At 43.6% G+C, this 22,926-nt stretch overlaps 1 pseudogene; it reads right to left on the bottom strand.

Annotated features, from left to right (window-relative positions):
* Positions 1 to 1,638: 1,638 nt before the first annotated feature.
* Positions 1,639 to 1,756, bottom strand: LOC126482839 (5S ribosomal RNA; annotated as a pseudogene).
* Between the last annotated feature and the right edge of the window lie 21,170 nt (positions 1,757 to 22,926).

Here is a 22,926-nt window from a genome sequence, read left to right as displayed (position 1 = left end):
TATCTCTGCGTATGATCTGAGAGATTTGGAATTCTGAATACGTGCAGTTTCAATGGAACTGTTTTGTTCAAGAGCATAGTTACGGTGAGATAGCAGGAAAGTATAGATGAAGGGGGAGGCAAATTGTGATGAGTGGGCTAGTTGGGTGGAGAGGGGTGTTTGAAAGAAATGTTAGATACATTTGTTTCACTACTTTGATAGGTTTTTTTTTTTTTTTTTTTTTTTTTTTTTTTGAGGTAGGGGTTTCATGACAGGAAGCTAGATTATTTGCGGGAAGACAGGTGGCATTTAGTAGAAGTACCGTATACTTTATCAGGCCGCGATGATGATGATGTCTTCGCTGCACATGTAACGGGAGCTTAAGGTGTAGATGCTGGTGCTCGAGTTGGTGCTGTTATTTGTGATAGGGGTTGGTGCTGAAAATGGCTAAAATGTTGGTGATGGGAAAGGCGAAGCTGCTGAGGATGTAGTAGGCAAATGAGTTGAAAATTACGCAGAGCTGGTACATGTAGTGTACTGACGCAGAGTCTGTAAATGTAGTGTACTGAGGAAGAAAGTTAATGGTGGAATGTTAATGGGTGGAAACGAAGATGCAAGAGTGGTCGTAGGAGATGATGTGGTTGTGTATATACAGTGTGATTGTTCGTTTACGCTGTGATTTCTTTTTGCTTCTTCGTCAGATTGCAGGAGTCCTTCCCACAGAAAAGTTGCAACTGTTGTGTGGTCATGATTGGGTCGGCACAGAGTCAGTGGAGTGAGCGGCAGTAGTGACTATGGTGGCAAGGCGCCTAGGTTGACAAACAGGCGCCGTCAGGATGAAAGTTCCTAGTCTGTGATGATAATAATTGTGGTGACATTGAGATCCTTGCCTGTGGCTTCAGTAGGGACGACAATAGCAACAGAGGCAACAACAATGACGGCTACAATAAGTGCAGAGCGACTTATCTAATTTGGTTTGCTCAGCAGTAAACATAGATCGTTGTCATGTAAAGATTGCTGGACAACAATGGACTCTTACGCTTTCTCGATGCGGAAAACACGACATCTGATTCCCCCGACAACTATGAGAGAGAGTTAAAGCTTTTACTTACATTAGGCAGATCAGAGAATTTGGGCTGATTTGTCAGTTCACTACCTAAATATTGTTTGAGTCACTTCACTTTTGTGGCTTCTGTAATTATCCTGCCATTTCCGTCGACATTCGCATGTGATAATAACCTTCGTCCTCGAAATAAGTATGTTCAGTTTCACTTTCACTTGCGCTTCTTTTGTAATACCGCCCAGTAGGTGACTTGAAACAACATGACGATTCTCACGTAAGTTCCTTGGGCTCGATTTGTTGTAATGAATTTCTAAACAAAAAACTTAGTTTCAGTGTTCGATTTCTCTTATATTTTTAGTATATCTAAATGAATATAAAATTAAACTAAACTCCTCTCGAACAGGCAATGAAGGCCCAACGGTACCGACTGGCCGTCGTGTCATCCTCAGCCTTGGGCGTCACTGGATGCGGATATGGAGGGGCATATGGTCAGCACACCGCTCTCCCGGCCGTATTTCAGTTTCCGAGACCGGAGCCGCTACTTCTCAATCAAGTAGCTCCTCAGTTTGCCTCACAAGGGCTGAAGGCATCAAACTTGCCAACAGCGCTCGACAGACCGGATGGTCACCCATCCAAGTGCTAGCCCAGCCCGACGGCGCTTAACTTCGGTGATCTAACGGGAACCGGCGTTACCACTGCGGCAAGGCCGTTGGATAAAGGAATATGAAATATTTATTATTTTTCATGAGTTTTCCCCATATACAGGGTGGGGCAAATAAAAATGGTCCTGAGAAGTGGACACGATTGGAGAAGAATATATGCATACAACCACAGCCTATGAGGCGCACACCACGTCCACGTCCATCACGTGATCCACTCCGGTTTAGAGCGTAGTGCGGCCTGTGTCAGAGTGAGTGTAGCAATACAAAGGGAACGATGGTACTCCCAATGGAGAAGCATGCGTTCGTTGTGGAAAGTTACGTGACAACGAAGTCGTGGAAACGGTGTGGTCAGTTATTTGATGAGAAGTTAACGGTCTAGGAGTGGTAGTAATAAGTGCCATGCAACGCTTAGTCCGAAAATGGTATCAGACAGGATCTGTTTCGAAGATGTCAAAACATATTCCGAAACCAGCGCCCAAAAGAGCCAAAAGAGCCTTTGTAGTCTGGTCCCTTCAACCCCACCAACCAACCAGTCAAGAGATTTTTTTTTCTACGGTCAGGTTAGTTAGTACTGTATTCCCTTTTCTCTGCTGTGTTTCCTTGTACCCTGAAACTCTGTTCTCCGGACCACTTTTATGTGCCGCACCCTGTATACAGTGAGAGTCACGTAAGATTTAACATCCCTTTTAATTCGTGAACGGTTTCAGATATCGAAACGAGGTTTTTGGCAAATGGTAGTACACTAAGGGCCTTATACTCTGGTGTGTGACAGAGAGTCTTAACTCTTGTATCGATCGAGATATTGAAGTAAGAACAATTTTTAAAAATACAATTATATACGTTATTTAACGGCATCCGAAAGCGCTTGAAAAGACGAGTACAGTGATGTACGGTAATGCTTGTTAATTTAGGTGAAACTTTTCGCAAAAGGATCCGAAAAATATTCTGAAATTGAAAGGCGTGTCGGCCAGAATCAGAAATTGCATAGTAAACACGCGCTTGCCAGGCTATGTCGTTGTAACAAGCATTTCGACTGTTTACATGTCTGTAATGCAGAACTAGCAGGAACTGTGTCGTCTGTCGGCAAGTCGGTTCTGCTTCAAATTTCCTTGTTTGCTGACATATACACCAATGAGAAGTTAGACATATTATTTTTATACAGCACGAGACATATTGCCGAGGAAGGTGGAATCAGCCAGGGAAGTGTCATTCGCGTCTTGCATTCAATCATATCTTGTATTGAAATAAATTCCAATTTTATCATCTGCCCCTACACCAGGCACTCGGAGGCCGTGATTTCGAAAATCATATAGAACTTTGTTGGTTGGCTCTGCATCGCTTGGGAAACGGCACTCCGTTTTCTCAACATGTGCTCTTTACCGAGGAAGCAATGTTCACGAACTACGGTATGTAAACTTACGCAACATGCACTACTGGGTAACTGAATATCCACCCTGGTTTCTTCAAGTACAACAACAACGATCGTGAAGCGTAAACCTGTGGTGTGGCATCATAGGAAATTCCATTGTGGGATCTTATTTCATCCCAGGGATGTTAAATGAAAATACGTATGCACCCTTCATACGAACATTCTATGTGTTCTTCTAGAAGAGGTACCATTGGACAAGCGACAGCGAGAGCGGTTCCAACACGACGGCTGTGCAGATCACTCGTCCTATATTGCAGCGCATGTACTGAATGAAAAGTTTCCTGACCGTTGGATAGGACGGAATGCTGCAGTACAATGGCTGGCCATGTTTCTTGATTAGACTCCTATCGATTTCTACGGGGAGGACTGAAAGATACAGCTTATATTTAAACACGAAAATGCGCCAGACGATATGCGCCGTCGAATCGCCACAGAATGCAATGGCTTTTCATCCTATGTACGTTCATCTGTTCATCTGTGTCTCGAACGGCGACAGCAAATGTGCCTTGAAGTCGATGGTAAACAATGTAAGCACATACTTCATTAAAGCGTAAAACTACATTTCGTCGAGAAAAGTATTTATTTGTGGGTGACATGCAGTCAGTCAATTTGAAAAAAAAAAAGGTTAGTTTTTTTAATGTATTCCGTCTAATTGCAATTTCGAGAAGTATTTATATACACGCTTGTCCGGCATCAGGTGATTTACTTTAAGAAGCATTCAGGCGTCTGCAGGCAAAGAACAGGCCAGATTTTTCTCAAATTTGAGAAAGTTACAGTAGTTTCCTTCTTCTCTTGGATAGGGCTGTTTATCATTACGAATTATTAATTACTGAAGTTTCTGTTTGGCGTTGACAAGTAAGCAGCAACGGGGTTTAAATGTAAAACTGCTTGACGAAACTGTAGCTATTTCCACAGAAACCTGGAAACTTACGCACATTTGAAATATATTTCCTAAGCCCCATCTCAAATGGCTCAAATGGCTCTGAGCACTATGGGACTTAACTTCTGAGGTCATCAGTCCCCTAGAACTTAGAACTACTTAAACCTAACTAAGCTAAGGACACCACACACATCCATGCCCGAGGCAGGATTCGAACCTGCGGCCGTAGCAGTCGCGCGGTTCCGGACTGGAGCGCCTAGAACCGCTCGACCACTCCGGCCGGCAAGTCCCATCTCATGCAACAAAAGCTAGCATATGTCGTTCCACATACAAAAATCGTAGCTGACCCTGTATCTGTGTCGTGTTGGAAATGGGGTTTTCTCTTAGAAACGTTAGTCTGTCTTAGTGCATATAACAGCGTAGCCTCGCATAAGACCTCTTCTTGGCGGTGTTTACACCGCAATAGCTCACGCTGCCCTCATTGCTTGCCAGTTTCAGTACGTCGCTCATATTCTTTTGCGAAGAGTTTCAACCTCATCATTAACAAGCATTATATCAGTGTACTCGCATTTTCAAGCGCTTAAAAAAGTATATCATTCTGTTTAAAAAACCATAGTTGCTTCGATACCTTGCTCCATACAAGAGTCAAGACATTTTATCGCGTACCAGAGTACGTAGGCCCAGAAAGTGGCACGCGTAGTTGGCAAGCTTGCTGGCATATAATACGCGTACCAGGCGCAATAGCAGCCACGGTGAGGACTATCCGTCCACCCGCAACCATGTGGAATTAACATGGGTAAGGCAGTTTACCGGTTATAAGTCCACACAAATGGACGTATGTGCGGGCGCATGGGGCCGCTACCAATAGTGGGAAGGCCCATAGTACGTCCACTGGCCAGTCACCGCCCGCTTCAAGCTAGATAGCCCCCACACAATTAGATACTGACCCACCACGGCGCCGATTGTTCCGCTTCGGTGTGCGGAACACTAGCCTCGCTGCAAGCGGTCATCATAATGTCGACACCTGCTGAAACAAAAAAGAAATATAAAGCTACCTCACTACGTTTTGGAACATGAAATATCCATAGTATGACGCAGTGCTTCGCAGAAGCTCTCAACATCTACGCTAAACAGCCGTCATCGATCTGGAATTAGCCAAGCTTCATGTTGTTGTAACAGCCCTGCAGGAAACCAGGTTACCAGATGAGGGTTCAACTAGGGAAGAAAATTACTCATTTTTCTGGAAGAGAAAGGACATTACCAGTTCCTGACAACATGGTGTTGGCTTTGCCATTCGTGACGATTTTTTACATACCACCGAAAGCCCGATCGAGATCTCAGAACACATTATGATTCTGCGTTTGTTAACTAGCAGTGGAGCAATGACACTTATAGCTGTATACGCGCCAACGCTGACCTCGACTGCGGACTTAAAGGATCAGTTTTACGAACATCTCAGCGAATGGTGCAGGGAGTGCACCCTGAGGACCGTCTGTGCAGTCTAGGCCACTTCATTGCCCATATCCAATGTGATTCTGCTGCTTTATCAGACTGCCTAGGCACACGTGGAGTGAATGAGAACGGTTTAGGCTGCTGAATTTTGTGCCAAGTACCAACTGTGCGTCACTAACACGTACTTCAAAGTCAAGACTAGGCACAAGGTTTCCAGGATGCACCCTCACTTCAAACGTTGGCAACAACTAGATCTTATTTTAACTAATAGGAAAGGTGTTCGCCATTTTCTCCATACTGCTGAGTGTGGCACTGATCATATACTAGTAGCGACAAAAGTTAGTTTCGTGCGTATAGAGATTCATCCTTGTAAAACATCTAGCAACACAAAGATCAATATCCGAAAAGTTAAGGACCTTGCAACAATAGTATTTAATGATAGAGTTTGGAAGGAAGTTGACTCCTGTGGCCCAAACGCACCCAAGAGCGAAATTCCAGGATTGGTTCCTTTAGAACATCGATGTGTTGAGACCCCACCTTCATTCTATCGCAAGTGTCAAGCAACTACTTAGTGGCACCCAAACCCTTACAACGCTACCCACAGAGAACTAAGCAAAGTAAAGTCATATGTCCTGCACACATTCTGTAACTGCGTCAATATATACTTGGAACAACTTTGCACAGGTACACAGGAGTGTGTCGATGCTGGAAAAATCGGTGGAGTGTACTCGGGCATCAAACGGGCTATGGGGCCCATCGCTAAGAAGACTGCCTCACTTAAGAAGATCTATGGAACAGTCATCACAGATTGTAATCGACAATTGCAACTTCCGACCTCTACTCTATCTGCACATCAGCCCAAAAGCAATATGAGACATTTCTCAACGGCCAGCTTGCCATGAGCTGGATGCTCAGCTTCAGTGAGCCGTTGCGCTACACGATATTTGTGATGCCAGCATCTTCACTCTACATGGAGGTAAATGTGATGGCGGTGATTGCAGCTGCTGCAGCGGAATTTCACTGTTGAGTATCGTTGGAAAAGCGTTTGCCCGTGGGGTGCTGGGAAGCTCGGAGAAAATGGCCGAGCGTGTGTGCCCCGAGTCTCAATGAGGATTTCGAGCCCAGCAATTTACTACTGATATGATCTTCGCAGCTGATAGATTCAGGAAAAAATGCTGCTGGCAAAGACCCCATTGTTCATTGCTTTTATCGAACTAAATAAAAGCATTTGACGCAGTAAGCAGAAAGGTACTGTATACTAGTGAAGATAATGTGTCCTCCAAAACTCCTGAAGATGGTGAAGGCTTTTCTCGATGACATGGAGGGTGCTGCGATATTCGAAGGAAGCGAATCAGATCCTTTTCTTCTGCGAAGAAGAGTTCGTCAAGGCTATGTACTAGCCGCTACATGTTTGGTATATTCTTCTTGTTACTTCTCAGAGTTGCTTTCGGCGAAACAAACCTGGGCGTCCATCCACATACCAGAGCTGATGGAAAACTTTACACCACCTCGTTACTCAGATCCAAGCGCTATCAGAACGACTTATTTGTAACATCTTATTCGCTGATGATACATAACATACTCAAGACGACCTTCAAAGGCTCATGGAAGAATCTGTTGCTACAGGCGAGCTCTTTTCCTCATCCAAAAATCGTATGTGGTCCGTAGATATCCGAACTAAAGAGAGGACTTGTCTCTTTATTTCGTATACCTACGGAACAAGATACGATTATTGGTGCCTTGTCTTATACCAGCACGAGTGGTACTTGGTGTCACTCATGCGACAGACCTGAAGATACCTGACAGGAACGTTGAAACTGGTTGCCGAACAAAACAATCAAAATAGCGACCGTTGTTAGAGTATTATTACATTTCATCGACCAGCAGCTGTCCCACGCTCCTGAACCCAAACTGGAGTTACATTTACAAAAATACTAATGTGAAGCAACTGTGCTGTGTACGCTCTTGTATAGTGCTGGAACCTGGACGTCATACACCCGTAATTTTTCCTCCTATCTATGTAGTTCTCAATTCGTTCGAGCAATCAATCATTCATGATAGGAAACACAGTCATAGCTCAGTCACTAAAAATGATTCAGAAATTTTACTTGTTAGAATGAAATCAGGCGATGATTCTTCTTCTCTGCAGGCTCGTGCTTTGCGGCAGTCTGCTAATCTGTACACATAAAATGCCCCGTGATTTGGGGAGCGTTGTATAATCAGTCGGGAAACCTCAGATCAAGCGGATATTTGGCTTTGGTGAAGTTTAATCTTCCGAAGAAGTGATGGAGCTCTTGGATTATTAAATGCAGGTTCGTATCCAGTCCTTCGGAAGTTCCCTTCTGATTAACAGCTACGCAATATATCGATGAATATCATTAATTCTCAAATGTCAAATACACACCTTTTGTATGAAGGAGCAATATATATGTATATTTCCCTTTTAATCGTACAATTCCGTCTCAGTTATCTTTTATCATAAATCTCAATATTCAGATTACAATTCTTCAAACCAAGCTCAGGCTAATCGGCAAGAAGACAATCCCGTAAGCTTTTTTTTCTAGCAACCACCGGAGAGAGTACTACAAAGAATAATTATGCCCTCATGGCATAGCTATTGTATGAAACTATTTTGCGCATGGATTCTGCGAGTATGAAGATAGAAAATTTGTAAACGTCATTGATGGGAGAATTGTATCAGAATAATTCGTCGAATATAAAGAGATATTACAATTGCCCCTCGCAGCGAGCAAAGTTAATGATAATACACTTTGCGAGCTAACAGGAAAAATTTGTTGGGTTGTTTATTCAAAAGAGGAATATTTTGAATTAATAGAATTTTACTATAGAGAATATGGGTATCATGTTAAGACAGTACGTTACGAGAATACCTAAGCTGTAGCTTTTACATGTACCGGGGTATACCCGCATCCCGAGTACATAACCAGGGAATATGTAGATTGGTGTAATTACGAAAAAGGTCTACCCATTTGGGAACTGGCCTTCACAGGGAAACCCTGGAAAACCCGGAAGAATAGACCCCAGCTCAGGTATTAAAGAAGATAGGAAAGCCTAAATCCAGTAAATTTGAAATATATAGAAGCGCCGTAGATTAGATCGAAGGAAAAGTGCCTCATAGCCAAAAAAAAATTTTACAATATTGCTCCAAAAAATTTTCAAAATTCTTCTTTCGACGATGTAGCCGGCGATCTCGTTTTGAAGTCGATGGAACAGGAACACTGGGTACGGACAGCGGGTAGGCGACGTACAGCGTTTGGTGGAGGCGGTACGGAGGACAGGCGATGGCTTATGGTACAGGACAGAAGCTGGTAATGTGCCGTAGAAACAGCAAGATGATCTCAGGAACAGATGGTCAGGGACGTGAACATGAAACAGGTTTAAAGTGGAATAAGAAAAGGTTCTGACTGAATAAATCCCTGGAAGAGAGTGGATTAAGGCAACGAAGTCCATATTTCATCGTTGAACTCAAAATCGGAGTGGATTCTTATATTCTTCCATCTGTACTAGACTGGAACATCCATCAGTCCTGACAATTGCGAATTTTTTTGTAGCCCTCAATACCAATTACAACTGCTGATTGTCCAAAATATTGCCAAATAAACTGTGGGCATTTAAATTTTGTTGTAGCTCATATCGAATATATTCCTCTCAAAAAAAAATTTTTTTTTTTTAATCTAATCTTCGTTTTGTTATAGTGCAGGTGGAAGTAGAGCATTGAATCTGTCCGAGGTTTGCTTTCAATTACGAAATTATGGATAAAATTTAAGTTTACACCTGATGAAAAATTTTAAACAGTCATATGACACTGACTCCACAAAAGGAATAATTTCTAGAAAAAAATTCTCTGAAAAATTTTCATTATTCTTATAATTAATTGATTTATAGATCCACCAGCAAATAAATATCATTAATGATGACATATGTTCATTTAACAAATCATCCACTCCATAATATGAAACACACAAACTGCTATTCTTAAAATGTTAATTAAAATTCTTAAATTAATTCTCCTGGTGGAGAAGGCATAATGAAAAATCTAAAAATTATAATAATTTTCTCTCGCGCAACCAGTGAGTTTCTTCAATTGTTTGCAGCAGTGACATTATCGACTGTTGCTTCATTTCACAGTTCATTTGTTTTCTCGCGCGAACAGCGCACATCATACACACAGCGTATTTACCCACATATCCCGCACTGTTCAAGTTTCACATGCAATTCTCACATATGTGCCGTGTCTTGGGGAAATGTAGATGCACTTTCATTGTATATCACTATGGCTTCTGCTCATAGTCCACACTTAAAAAACACTAGTATTTAACAATTTCTTCTACCTATCTTAAAATTTTGTGCTAAACTATCACAGAAGTAATCTCACTGTCTCTTAACCTATCACAGGAGTAATCTCACTGTCCCTTCCACTCTAAACAACATAAATATCTTGATATTTATATACACATTCGACTCTTAGTCAAATTCCACTCTAAATTCTTCTTCATATTTGGTATCACAGATCTACGGTCCTTCAAAAAATTTCTTAATATCATTATGCAGGAATAATCCCTTTATTCTTTTCGATTCGGGATATGCCAACAAGTATGATCCAGGATTTGGTATATTTACAATAACATATGGTCCGGTATAAATAAGATTCCATTTCTTTATGTTCTTCATCAGTTTCGAGGAATGGATGTGTCGCCTCAATAAAACCTTTTCTCCAAGATGAAACGTCTGAATCCTGTGAATCCGTTTATCATATGTCAATTTCCGTTGTATTGCCTTTTTAGTTAAATTGACAAGTGCGAGTCGAATCTTTTCCTCCCATTTTAAATTCTGGTCTTCATACTTTTCTTCCGTTGCCTCCAGGTTTTGGAACGACTAAGAGTGGGGAACAATATGAACTAGTTGATGGCTCAATCAAGTTCCATTCCAACATTCTATTTATCTCCCTTTGAACAGACTGTTTTAAACGCCAGGGGATCGGATAGTGCGTGTCACAGTAAGTCTGATGTGGCTTCACTTGCAGGTGACAAATATACCCTTTAATAATTCCTGGTTTCTCATCAAAAATCTCTTCATATGCCTTTAACAAATAATGAAGCTGCTGCCTTTGTTCTCCGGTAAGCTGATTTGATTCACTAGCTTTTATCATTGTTGTTTGGTTAAAGTCCTCCTGTTGTATCAAATCCTTTGAAAGCTCCTTTCAACGACCGTTTGTAGTGTCAATTAATTGAACTATGGCACCGCGACAATATTTCTCATGCACCGTTTCCTTTCTATTTAAATCCAGTGCTATCTCTTCTCCATTTAATCTAAATTTAACTATTCCTTCCAAAAAATCAATCTGACAATCGTACTCCTGCATACTCCCAATACCAAGAATACAGTCGACTCTACTTCACTACTAGCAACGTGCATTTTATTGCTACGTTTCTCATTTTCATCTCTAATTGTGTTTGTATTTTGACATTGGGAGAGCGTTCTCCAACAGCTCCGATGATTTTGCAGTTCTGTACCGCCAAAATTGATACCTTCTTCTTCCTAATAATTCTCCTAAAAAGAGCGCCTGAGATGACATTGGCGGAAGCAGCGGTGTCTAATATCACATTCGTTGGAACTTCCTCTATTTCAACAAATACTTCTGACACCGAAACACTCGATCTGTCATTATGACACGTTATTAAATCCTTTGTTAATTCTTCAGTCAATAGCTCACCATCATTATATCTTAACAATTGTAATTTTACTGTTTCGCCCCCAACAGATCCCCTGACCGCTCCTCCGGGGCACGATGCGGTCGTGTTTAGTTTGACTGATTGTTGGTCCGATTGGTATTTGTCTCTTCAGCTACTTTTAGTGATTATCTGTTGTTATGGTGAATTCGGTCTATATTGTCTTGCTTGATTCGTGTAATTATTGTTGTTGTTCTGCTGGTGTTGGTAGAACTGTCTTGTGTTGTCATACATTGGATTATATCGATTAAAATTCCTATTGTTCCTAAAATAGCCCCTCGCTGCACCATTACTAAAGTTTCCATTATGGTAATAATTATTGTTTGCATTTTGTCCATTTCTAAGTCTCCTCGGAGAGGGTAGTTGGTTATGATTATTGTTACTGCTACCATTGCTGCCATTCCCATTCGTGTTGCAGCTCGCATTCACTTCTATTGCTCTTCTTTGATATGACATTTCTCTTGCCCTCCTCAATTATATCAATATGATCAAGCGTAGTCATAAATGAGTCTATATTCTTATCATTTATGTATAACAGCTGATTCCTTATACTGGTGGGTAGTCTGGACTTGAGTATCCGCAGGATATAATACTTCCTGCCTAAGTCTTTCTTGTATTCCAGCAGACCATTATTTTGCTAGAAAAGCCTGCTCAAATTCTTTGTAACATTTACAAGAAGATGTTTGTTCGGATGCCCACAATGCTCCTGATACTTGTATATATCCAGATACAAAACTAATCTTTTGCCATTCTGTCCAAGATCGTGGAAATAGACCTCTGAAACTTCGAATAAAGACTACAGGATGAACATTCTTTTTGTCAGGGTTAAAGATTTGAAATTGTCTCTGTTTAATCATCTTCTCCTCAACGGTACTACGATTCCAAAAATCATCCTGTTCGTACTTTTCCCTGTGGCTCTCCGTTATATCGAATCTAACTTGTGACGTTCCAGTTCTGTCTACATCGGATCTTGACGTGGACGGAATGTCACGCACAGAGTGAGAATTTTGTTTCCTACTTCTCGCTGTTTCTAAATCCTCCTGCGAGAGATTTAGTGATCTTTCGATATTTTCTTTCCAACGCGAGAATTCTTCGCCAAGTTGTTCACGAACTTCCTTTGATCCTTAGTTGAAAAATTCTCCTCGGAACTCTCTGAAATTGACTGTAAAGCTACTTTCATAGTTTCTTCTATGGTTTCCGAAGGAAAATTTTGCCGCTCTAATGTCATTTCTGAAAACTTTCCCGCAAGTACATTCATTCTATGTTCCACTGTCTCCTGTTTTTCCTTCACTTCGTCAAATTGCTTCTTTAGACTATCTTGGGATTCTATAATTTCTGGTATCATAGCTACGGAACACTGTATCTCCTCTTGAGCTTGTATTACTTGAGGAAACAGTTCTACTTGTTTTTGTATCGTGTCAATTTTGACGGATACATTATACGTTTACCATTATCTTTTGTTTAATGTAAAACGTGCTGAAATTAGCTGATAATGCCTAGTGATCTCAAAAGGAAGTGAAGGAAGGAGAGACGAGGTCGATATCGCAAACTCTTCGAGATCATGACTTTACTCACGGGCAACACTTAAGAGAGTTCATTCGATGTGACAATGGAAGCTATAACTTCGTATATTGCGTGTACGTCTATGGAGTACATCAAAAACTGCTTCTTTCTTTCCGTCAATAAGATTAATGTCGATTTTTTATCGTCCATAAATAATTTAGATACTATTGTTGGTCTAACGATGTTTATCCTACTCTACATTGTAAGTGCAGATAATTATTTGACAGTATTGATTGTTTTCTAAGTGATTTTGTTCAGTCTTCTTCTTTTCTGGACCTAATAAATGAAATGTAAGTAAAATACTACTACTAAATTGTTTTGAACTAAACATCAGCTTTTTAAACGTAATGTAGTTATCTGTAGTAATCTAACCTAAAATAAAATTTCACGATTATCGATCATTGTCTGGTAACGTGCTAAATTGTATTCAAAATGTTTGATTTACACTAGGTGTAGTACCTGGAGTTGCGCGGGAGTCGTCGTTTTATGGCCTTCCTAATCAACCATAATAGTTTCTGAAACTCTGTTTTATAGCATCCTTGGGTATTGTCTGTCAATAGTTTGTACACGACAAGAAGTCGCCTTGAGCACGGTTTCTGTTTCTTTTCGTACCATGTCGGCACGATTCGGAACATTTCGTGTAGACTGTCTTCTGTTTTCAAGTGTTGCTAAAGGCAACGATCTGGTGGTAGTGACTCTTTAATAGTAATATTTCTTCTATTCGCTTGTGTTGCATTTCAAGAGCCTTAATTTAATCTGTCCAACAAATAAGCATTGCTACTGAAGACGACAGTTCCATAACGCACTTTCATGAACACTTGTTACTTCCGTGTCTAATGTACACTGATCAGCCAGAACAAGATGACCACCGAGCCTACTATCGATATAAACCCGCCCAAGCGATAGCAGCGTCACCTGGCGAAGAATGACTGGTCAGACACACTTGAGGTGCGCCTATTATTGTGTAGGGCCCTGCCAGCACTCAGAAGTGCCGCAACACGACATAGCATGAACTCGACTAATGTCTGAAGTAATGCTGGAGGGAACTGACACTATGAATCCGGCAGGACTGTCCACAAAACCGTAAGAGTACAAGGGGGTGGATATCTCATCGTTGAGCATATCTGGGATGCCTTGCAACGTGCTGAACAGCCTGTTTAAAACTCAGAACGGTGCTCCTGTAGCCACTCTGTAGCAATCGGAGTTGCCCAAGTCCGTCGGAATGCACAATGGACATGAATGGATGCAGGTGATCAGACAGGATGCTTACGTTCGTGTCACCTGTCAGAGTCGTATTTAGACGTATCAGGGGTTCCATATCACTCCAGCTGCACTCCCCCCTTACCATTACAGAGCAGCCAGCAGCTTAAACAGTCCCCTGCTGACATGCAGGGTCCATGGATCCACGAGGTTGTCTCCATACCAATACAAGTCCATCCGATCGATAGAATTTGGAACGAGATTCGTCTGACCAGGCAACATGTTTCCAGTCATCAACAGTCCAATGTCGGTGTTGACAGGCCCTGGTGAGGCGTAAAGCTTTGTGTCGTGCAGTCATCAAGGGTACACAAGTGGGCCTTCGGCTCCCTTGAAGTCACGCTGAACGATTCTCTTCAGTCGTCGTTGGTCCCGTTTCTGCAGGATCTTTTTCCGGCCGCGGCGAGGTCGGAGATTTTGTGTTTTACCGAATTCCTGATATTCACGGTACACTCGCGAAATGGCCGTACGGGAAAATCTCCACTTCGTCGCTACCTCGGAGGTGCTGCGCCCCATAGCTCGTGCGCCGACTATAACACCACGTTCAAACTCAATTAAATCTTGATAACCTGCCATTGTAGCAACAGCAACCGATTCAACAACTGTGCCAGACACTTGTTGTCTTATACAGGGTGAAAAGTATTTAAACAGACAAACTCTGGGAGGTTGTAGGGGAGATCAAAACAAATATTTTTCCCAAATGTAATTTTTTCATATGAGGATTATTTAAACCGGTAGAGGAAGATTTCTCTGGCGGCAAATTAATTAAACCAACAAAGACTTTTCCATTTTTTATGACCAAGAGACAACACAATAACACAACCCAATTTCAATTACAGTAGATTTTCAAAAATACCTCCATTGACACGTAAACAACCGTCGGATCATGTTCTGTCTGACACGGGCAGAAACCCCAGGAGTATCCTGAGTTGTTCCTGCTGCTGCTACTATCCGGGCAACCAGATCCTCTTCTGGTGCAACAGGAGTTGCGTAAACAAGGTTGCGCATCTCTCCCCACACGAAAAAGCTCGTTGACTTCCTCCCTGGAATTTACGGAATTAGATGACTTGTCCAGAATGAGATTTTCACTCTGCAGCGGAGTGTGCGCTGTTATGAAACTTCCTGGCAGATTGAAACTGTGTGCCCGACCGAGACTCGAACTCGGGACCTTAGCCACAGCCTGGGGGATGTTTCCAGAATGAGTCTCGGTCGGGCACACAGTTTTAATCTGCCAGGAAGTTTCATATCAGCGCACACTCCGCTGCAGAGTGAAAATCTCATTCTGGAAACATCCCCCAGGCTGTGGCTAAGCCATGTCTCCGCAATATCCTTTCTTTCAGGAGTGCTAGTTCTGCAAGGATCGCAGGAGAGCTTCTGTAAAGTTTGGAAGGTAGGAGACGAGGTACTGGCAGAAGTAAAGCTGTGAGTACCGGGCGTGAGTCGTGCTTCGGTAGCTCAGTTGGTAGAGCACTTGCCCGCGAAAGGCAAAGGTCCCGAGTTCGAGTCTCGGTCGGGCACACAGTTTTAATCTGCCAGGAAGTTTTAGATGACTTGTGTGTGCAGATGTGGTGCCAACTCCCTCCAGCGACCTACAGACGCCTCATTACTTCCATGCCACGGCGTGTCGCCACTGTTACCCAGGCTAAAGTTGGACATACCGGCTGTTGGGTAGGTAGTCATAATAATATATCTGATAATACGCCCAGACTACATCAGTGGTGGAAAATATAGTCTTACCTTGAATATTGGCAAAGAAGTCTGCAATATGTGGCAACGGATACCGATCCGGGATGGTCCTCGCATTGAGCTGTAGGTAATCGCCATATGGACGCCATCCGTTCTTCTTCTTTGGTACCACATGGACTGGAGCTGCCCAACTGCTACTCGAAACTCTGCAAATGTCCATTGGCAGCACGCTGTGGAACTCCTGCTTCACTACTCGCAACTTCTCTGGCGTCAAACGTCTAGGCCTAGCGTGATATGGCGGGCCTGGCGTGTTCGTTTCTGCTACGTTTTCCGCTTCATGTTTCTACTTGCTCGGTGGTGTAGACTTCCGCACATTGTTGCCGAATTTCTTCGGTACCAACACAAATTTCGTGCCGATCGCGAGTGGTTACTTCTGGACGATCGGCGGCGCGGTCGACGACGTGCGTGCGTCGTTTGCAATGTGGCTACTTGCATTGTAAGCTCCGCTAATAGCGACTGGAGCGATGCTAGTGTCACTGCAGACGTATTCTCTTGCCTTGGTGTTGCGGGAAACATCTCGACGCTCCTGTTCGCTGTTTGCGCTGGAGCATTTAAATCACCCGCGCACACTGTCATAAGTTTTTGAGTGGCAGAGTGTAATCGGGACAAGCAAATATTGCGCAGCACGACGTCCTCACTGTGTTGCTTGCCAGTGTGCGCAAACGGCGTAAAAGTTGTGACGGGGTTCGATCGCCGAGCTCCTCAATCCGTAAAAGCTCCTCTAAACGCTTCGCTCCCGATTGCGATAGGCGCGTCACTAAGCGCGTTCTTAATTGACGCTTACCGTTCGGCGGCGGGTGGTGCAGCTAGGATATCTTGTACTTCAGCAGCTAAGTTTTCTGTTAGTGCTGCAACTACATGGCTATACTTCGTTTCGTCTGATAATATCTGTGCAAGGACGAACTGGCTTTCAAGCTGCGCAAACCACAACACAGGGTTATGTTGTCAGAACGGCGGGGGTTTTATTGTAACCCTGTTAATTGTGCTGCTTGCAGCTGTCTCTGTGTTGACTGGCAGTTTGTCCATTTTCGTGAGAGAACGAGCGCGGCGCGGCTGACACGGAAGTAAGGAACGTTCACGTTACGATGCGGTGCAGAGCGCCGAAGCCGACGCGGTCGTGTTGTCCGTGTTATCGTCGGGCTCACCAAAAAGCTGTATCTAGTAGAATTGAACATTTATTTTCACATAAAATACATCTATATAGGATAGCTTGCAAGCGAGGAAGGCTGAACAATTAAGCGCTAAGAGAGGCATGGAATCGTCTGTATCAAATGGTTCAAATGGCTCTGAGCACTACGGGACTCAACTGCTGTGGTCATAAGTCCCCTAGAACTTAGAACTACTTAAACCTAACTAACCTAAGGACAGCACACAACACCCAGCCATCACGAGGCAGAGAAAATCCCTGACCCCGCCGGGAATCGAACCCGGGAACCCGGGCGTGGGAAGCGAGAACGCTACCACACGACCACGAGATGCGGGCGGAATCGTCTGTATCACTCACGTCAAAGAGTAACTACACTCCTGGAAATTGAAATAAGAACACCGTGAATTCATTGTCCCAGGAAGGGGAAACTTTATTGACACATTCCTGGGGTCAGATACATCACATGATCACACTGACAGAACCACAGGCACATAGACACAGGCAACAGAGCATGCACAATGTCGCCACTAGTACAGTGTATATCCACCTTTCGCAGCAATGCAGGCTGCTATTCTCCCATGGAGACGATCGTAGAGATGCTGGATGTAGTCCTGTGGAACGGCTTGCCATGCCATTTCCACCTGGCGCCTCAGTTGGACCAGCGTTCGTCCTGGACGTGCAGACCGTGTGAGACGACGCTTCATCCAGTCCCAAACATGCTCAATGGGGGACAGATCCGGAGATCTTGCTGGCCAGGGTAGTTGACTTACACCTTCTAGAGCACGTTGGGTGGCACGGGATACATGCGGACGTGCATTGTCCTGTTGGAACAGCAAGTTCCCTTGCCGGTCTAGGAATGGTAGAACGATGGGTTCGATGACGGTTTGGATGTACCGTGCACTATTCAGTGTCCCCTCGACGATCACCAGTGGTGTACGGCCAGTGTAGGAGATCGCTCCCCACACCATGATGCCGGGTGTTGGCCCTGTGTGCCTCGGTCGTATGCAGTCCTGATTGTGGTGCTCACCTGCACGGCGCCAAACACGCGTACGACCATCATTGGCACCAAGGCAGAAGCGACTCTCATCGCTGAAGACGACACGTCTCCATTCGTCCCTCCATTCACTCCTGTCGCGACACCACTGGAGGCGGGCTGCACGATGTTGGGGCGTGAGCGGAAGACGGCCTAACGGTGTGCGGGACCGTAGCCCAGCTTCATGGAGACGGTTGCGAATGGTCCTCGCCGATACCCCAGGAGCAACAGTGTCCCTAATTTGCTGGGAAGTGGCGGTGCGGTCCCCTACGGCACTGCGTAGGATCCTACGGTCTTGGCGTGCATCCGTGCGTCGCTGCGGTCCGGTCCCAGGTCGACGGGCACGTGCACCTTCCGCCGACCACTGGCGACAACATCGATGTACTGTGGAGACCTCACGCCCCACGTGTTGAGCAATTCGGCGGTACGTCCACCCGGCCTCCCGCATGCCCACTATACGCCCTCGCTCAAAGTCCGTCAACTGCACATACGGTTCACGTCCACGCTGTCGCGGCATGCTACCAGTGTTAAAGACTGCGATGGAGCTCCGTATGCCACGGCAAACTGGCTGACACTGACGGCGGCGGTGCACAAATGCTGCGCAGCTAGCGCCATTCGACGGCCAACACCGCGGTTCCTGGTGTGTCCGCTGTGCCGTGCGTGTGATCATTGCTTGTACAGCCCTCTCGCAGTGTCCGGAGCAAGTATGGTGGGTCTGACACACCGGTGTCAATGTGTTCTTTTTTCCATTTCCAGGAGTGTATATCAACAAACACTAGCCTCATGGAATGTTTATATACCGCTGTACACTCGCCTTTGCGCGGACATAATGCGACTCTACAACAGTTTCCGAAGCTATTGTGCCGTAATTAGTAGATTTCGTATTTATACTTTGTTTATCCCCAAATAAGCAGATTCAGTGTTACAGCACGTTATATATCTAACGGAGAGACGTCCTTTTCTTCTCCGTTTGTTGTGCTACAGTGCGTGAAAGTGCGATACCGATATGTAAAAATTTAACCCTAATCACCAATTTGATTTGATCGTAATCACCCTGAATACTGCTGTTTTTGTTTAATCGTTTCAGAAACACACACTGTAGCTTACAAGTTATACAAAATGTTCCAAGACATGGTACTTTAAGCATTACAATTACAATTAAATGCGGCGTGACTAGTATGCAGCAGCTTCGCATGCTTCCTTGGTGGCATCGATGACATTCTGTGGCGAGCATGATGGTGGGCATGGGCTGCAGACAAGAAGATGACTCATTGTCTATTCTTCACCACATTCACACGCTGTGGAGTCGCATGCAAATCCCCACTTTTTGGAGTTGGTCTTCGTTAGTCCAACTCCAGAACGCAGCCTGTTGAGCGTCTTCAATATTGACCAGCTTTCTTCGTGACCGCCGGCCGAAGTAGCCGAGCGGTTCTAGGCGCTACAGTCTGGAACCGCACGACCACTACTGTCGCAGGTTCGAATCCTGCCTCGGGCATGGATGTGTGTGATGTCCTTAGGTTGGTTAGGTTTAAGTTGTTCTAAGTTCTAGGGGACTGAAGACCACAGCAGTTAAGTCCCATAGTGTTCAGAGCCATTTTCTTCGTGACCTGGTGAGAGTCTTTTGGTCGGGATCATCCACCCTGCAAGGTGGCTGGATCTGGAACGCCACGAATTGACTCTGAAGTTCGAAGGTGGTTCAGCGAGGCTTTCAATTGAATGGAGAAAGCTTTTCCTTGGCTTGAGCCTTGGTACTGCTTGCTGATACCCGTGTAATTCGTTGGTCTTCAGATTCAATGCCTTAGACTTTTTCCAGTGTGGATGCACATTCACGACAGATATCTGGAGGTGGGATGCCCGCTAGATAATAAACTTTATCAAGTGGTATAGATCTCAAACGATACGTCTTCTTGTGACAATATTCTTCTCAGTGATTTCTCTGTTGTAACGAGTGGATTAATCTTAAATAAACTTTTCTCGTTACGTTGCTTCAATGATTTGCTTTTTTGGTGATTTGCCTGGCAACATTGTTTCCTAGCGTTGCCATGTGAAATTTTCCCCGTTTGATTCCAAATTTATTCTGCCGGTCACTCCTACTCGGTGTTCATGCAAATAATTCACTTTACTTCATACTATGCAGTCGTTGTGACCTTAACTCTTAACGTCACGCAGTTGCTAATACTGCGACACTGTCACTGACGTCAATGCACCAGCGTCAAGTTTGTTTTCGAGTTCATATCTTTTTGTTTTCCTTTCTTTACACTTATTCCGTTTTTACTAAATTTTATCAATACAGTTACTAATGTTGTGCCTCTTGGTCGGCTGCCATATATATCTTCTTGTGCAATATTTGTGTCTCACAACGTCGGGTTGGAGTCTTCATTTCCGTATTGCCGTTCCCTCTTTATCAAAGAAACACGGCCGCCATTTTCGACGACTCCGCCATCTTGATGCGCGCTTTTACCTTCAGTTAGCAGAACTCCCCACTTCTTCCAGAAGTTCATCCTGAAAATTGCTTCTTACAAAGAAGAACTCTACAACTGGAATACAAGCATTACTGAACTGTTCCAAGGCTATGGGCAGAATTCTCCTTTACTTCATTCAGCACTCGTAGGTTAGCGTAACCGTCGTCATGGAACTTCTTCATGGATGGGCTCCATGTGACACGCGCTGCTGTAGACTATGTGGCTACTTGCGATGCCACGGACTCACCATAAGACGGTCTTTCTCCAGCTCACGATACCCCAGGAGCAACTCTAACAAAAAATCCAAATACAACGAACCCAGCCGGCCGGTGTGGCCGTGCGGTTCTCGGCGCTTCAGTCTGGAACCGCGTGACCGCTACGGTCGCAGGTTCGAATCCTGCCTCGGGTATGGATGTGTGTGATGTCCTTAGGTTAGTTAGGTTTAAGTAGTTCTAAGTTCTAGGGGACTGATGACCTCAGGAGTTAAGTCCCATAGTGCTCAGAGCCATTTGAACTATTTGAACAACGAACCCAAGAACCGTTTCAATACTCCGGCTAACCCTAATCTTCTTCTTCCTCTTCTTCTTCTTCTTCTTCTTCTTCAGTAGCGCTATAGCCCTTGGTGAGTCTTAGCTTCTACAACAATCTTCCTCCACACTTCTCGGTTATTTGCTGCTCTTTTCCACCCCCGGACTCCCATACTGGTGATATCCATTATTACCTCGTCAATCCATCTTCTTATAGGTCTCCCTTTTCGCCTAATTGAATGGATCATACCTTTCATCATTTTCTTTGGAATTCTATCCTCTGCCATTCTCTCCAAGTGTCCTAGCCATCGTATTCGCTGTGATTTCACAAATTTTACTATGTCCCTGCCTTGTATTAACTCTTGTAATTCGGCATTGTAGCGTATTCTCCAGCCTTCTTCCTCCCTTGTTGGACCATTGATTTTGCGTAGTATTTTCCGCTCAATGGTTCTTAGTGTATTTTTATCGTGTTCTGTCAACGTCCATACCTCTGAACCGTATGTGATAACTGGGCGGACTAGGGAATTATATATTAGCAGTTTAGTTTTTCTTGAAACAAGGCTGTTTTTGAAAAGTTGCATATTTGCAAAGTAAGCTCTGTTTCCTGCTTGTAATTTTTCCCTTATAGCCTTTCCAATACTGTTATCATTTGTTATTAGGGCTCCCAAGTAGTTAAAAGAGGACAGTACATTGAAGCATTTCCCATTGATGTTTAGGTTTTTAGGGGATCTTCTGGCCTCAGATTGTGACATTGCCATATATTTTGTTTTGTTCTCATTTACTACGAGACCAATTTTTAAGGCTTCTGTTTCCGTTGCCTGGTATGTTTCTAGGAGTGTATTGGTATTTCTTCCTACTATAGCAATGTCATCAGCGTATGCATACTAGGGGCTATCTGGCTAGTTTTCATAAATATGGTGCCTCTTTTGTGGATTTTATTTACTACACTATGCAGGGCTAGTGGAGAGACTATCCCCTTGCTTCACACCTTTATTAAAGTCAAAGCTTTCACTTGTTCTGCTAACGACCTTTACTTTTGCTCTTGTCTCTGTCATTGTCATTCTGATTAGTCTTATTAATTTAGCACATATACCAACTTCTTTCAGTAATCTCTATAGTTCTTGCCGATTTGTGCTGTCAAGTCTTGTTTGAAGTCGATGAATAGGTAATGCAGATCTATATCATATTCATAGAACTTTTCCATCATTTGCCTTATCACAAACATTTGATCAGTTGTTTCTCTGTCTGGTCGAAAGCCACACTGATATTCCCCTAGTATGCCTTCTGCACACTTCTGTATCCTTTCGTTTAATATACTTGTGAAGATCTTATAAGCTGTACTTAGGAGTGTTATACCTCTATAGTTTTCAAATGCTGTTCTGTTCCCTTTATTATAAATGGGGATTATTATTCCAATTTTCCAATTATCTGGCATAGTTGCTGTTTCCCATATATCTGATATTGATGTGTGCAGTTCCTTTATTACAGCCTCACCACCAGGTTTTATTAATTTAGCAATTATGCTGTATTCCCCAGGGGCTCCATTGTTTTTTGACTTGTGCACAGCCTGGGAGACCTCTTGTAGTGTTGGCTTTCTTGCCTCATTGGTTTCATTGTCTACTTCCAGCTCCTCCTGTGTGGCTGTCTCTTCATCTTCTAGGCTGATGCTTAGTGTATCTTTGAAATACTCTGCCCATCTTCCCAAAATCTATTCTTCCTCCCTTATCATTTTCTCATCTTTACTGGAACAGGCCATTGTTTTTGGTTGGAATCTATTCTTCATTTTGCCTATGGCATGATAGAACTTTCTTATTTCACTCTGATCCTTTAGTTCTTCTAGTTCTTGAAATTTCTTCTTATTCCACTCTCTTTTCATTCTCTTGTACAGTCTGTTAGCTCTTCTCCTTAATTCTCTATATTGTTCCACATTATTTTTGGTTTCTCACTGTAGCACTTTTGTTCTTGCCCTGTTCTTT

Source organism: Schistocerca serialis, chromosome 5, assembly GCF_023864345.2.
Source record: "Schistocerca serialis cubense isolate TAMUIC-IGC-003099 chromosome 5, iqSchSeri2.2, whole genome shotgun sequence".
NCBI classification, from domain to species: domain Eukaryota; kingdom Metazoa; phylum Arthropoda; class Insecta; order Orthoptera; family Acrididae; genus Schistocerca; species Schistocerca serialis.
Note: the sequence above shows the minus strand (reverse complement) of the source record. Positions and strands in the feature narration are given on the sequence as shown.